This window comes from Octopus bimaculoides, chromosome 20 (assembly GCF_001194135.2).
Source record: "Octopus bimaculoides isolate UCB-OBI-ISO-001 chromosome 20, ASM119413v2, whole genome shotgun sequence".
NCBI classification, from domain to species: Eukaryota; Metazoa; Mollusca; class Cephalopoda; order Octopoda; family Octopodidae; genus Octopus; species Octopus bimaculoides.
In genome coordinates this window covers 37,387,774-37,390,045 of record NC_069000.1, presented here as the reverse complement: position 1 = coordinate 37,390,045, position 2,272 = coordinate 37,387,774, and positions in this window count along the sequence as shown.

Sequence of the window (2,272 nt, the reverse complement as noted above, 5' to 3'; positions counted from 1 at the left end):
ATGACTAATTTCAATGATTTCTTCCTTTTTTACCGCATGGTGTGTAACTACATCGGGAGGACAGACACTCCAGCAGATTGTGAAGAAGCTACAGAGAATATTTTATGTTGAGTTTTTTTTTTAATATTTAGTCAAGTTTCGTTAATTTCATACTAGGTGCCACTTTTCCATGATCCTCTTTCATTTGATCTACATATCAAAATTTATTTTTTGCATTTCCGATCTTTCTGGTGTCTATGGATGGATATTAATGTGTATGAGACTCTTCAAATGCGATTCTGGAGAACTGAAGAGACAAATTTACCTTATTTTGGCTTACTCATTTTGCCCCAGCTAAATTTGTTTTCATATGCTCAAAGACAGCGGCGATAATTTTCTGAAATAGTTATACAAGATTGTTATAATGCATTTCGGGAAGGCCATTTGTTTAGCTGCTATAGTTTTCGTAGTGGAGGCGCAATGGCCCAGAGGTTAAGGCAGCGGACTCGCGGTCATAGGATCGCGGTTTCGATTCCCAGACAGGGTGTTGTGAGTGTTTATTGAGAGAAAACACCTAAAGCTCCACGAGGCTCCGGCAGGGGATGGTGGCGAACCCTGCTGTATTCTTTCGCCACAACTTTCTCTCACTCTTACTTCCTGTTTATGTTGTGCCTGTATTTTCAAAGGGCCAGCTATGTCACACTCTGTGTTACGCTGAATCTCCCCGAGAACTACGTTAAGGGTACACGTGTCTGTGGAGTGCTCAGCCATTTGCACTTTAAATTCACGAGCAGGCTGTTCCGTTGATCGGATCAACTGGAACCCTCGACGTCGTAAGCGACGGAGTGCCAATAACAACAATAAAGAACATGGTGGGCACAGATAGATTAATTGGCTTCTATCTATCTATCTATCTATCTATCTATCTATCTATCTATCTATCTATCTATCTATCTATCTATGTTCTGTGTGCTTCTTGAGCCCTAGGACTCATTAGGCTGGTTACCCAGTTTCCGTGGTGTGTGACTGAGCAAGATCACAACATTCTTTTCCACTCTAGGCACAAGGCTCGAAATTTTCGGCGGAATTTGAACTCAGAACGTAAAGACAGGCGAAATACCGCTAAGCATTTCGCCCTGCGTGCTAACGATTCTGCCAGCTCGCCGCCTTGAGTGAGATCACAATATTGCCAGCGAACGGGAAGCCCGGTCCGTTGTAAGGTTCAACGCCAGCATCTTTTGAAGATGAAGGGGACAATTTGATTACATCGACCCAGTACTTGACCCAGTATTGTATTGAGTTGTCCGGAAAGTTCGTGCCGATTTTTAAAGGAAAGAAAAAGGTCAATAAATACTTGCCATTACATTTTTAATTAACCAAATATGAACCATTTTGTTGCACAATGCGTCTCCATCTTTCCTTTAACTTGAAAAATACCCTCTTCCCAGAATCGAGGTGGTTTCATGGCAAATAAGTCGAAAGGTATGCTACTATAAATCGGCACGAACTTTCCGGACAACCCTATTGATCCGGAATGTGTGAGATGCAAAGTTGACCTCGGTAGGATTCGAATCCAGAACGTAAAGAGCCGGAAGGTATGCCACTTATCAACTTTGTCCTTCGCGCTAACGATTCAACCAGCTTGTTTCAGTTATTAGACTGCGGCCATGCTGGGGCACCGCATTGAAGAAATGTCAGTCGAATGGATCAACCCCAAGACATATTTTTGTTCTAAGCCTGGTACTTATTCCATCGGTCTCATTTACCCGACCTCTAAGTTGGGATGTAAACACACCAACACCGGTGGCGGACAGACACATGTATATATCTCATTATGTTAAATTGTTAATCCCGACACATTTTTCCTCTTTCCGTTTTCTCTCTCTGTCCCCTCTCTCTTTCTCTCTCTCTCTCTCTCTCTCTCTCTCCATTTTTTTCCTCTCATTCTTTTTAATCTCATTCCTTTCTGTCGAAGAGCATAGGCTTGAAACGTCAAAAACTTTTCCATTCTCCATGAGCGTCAAACTAATACATCTGTTTAATGTTTGTGTGTGTGTGTGTGTGTGTGTGTGTGTACACACACACACACACACACACACACACACGACGGGCTTCTTTCCCTTCCGCCTACCAAATCCACTTACAAAGGCTTTACTCGGCCCGAGGCTATAGTACAAGACAGTCACCCAAGGTGTCACGCAGTGGGACTGAACCCAGAACTACATGGTTGGAAAGCAAGCTTCTTACCACAGCCATACCTTAATTTTTTTTTCTAGAAAATAAAGATAAAAGC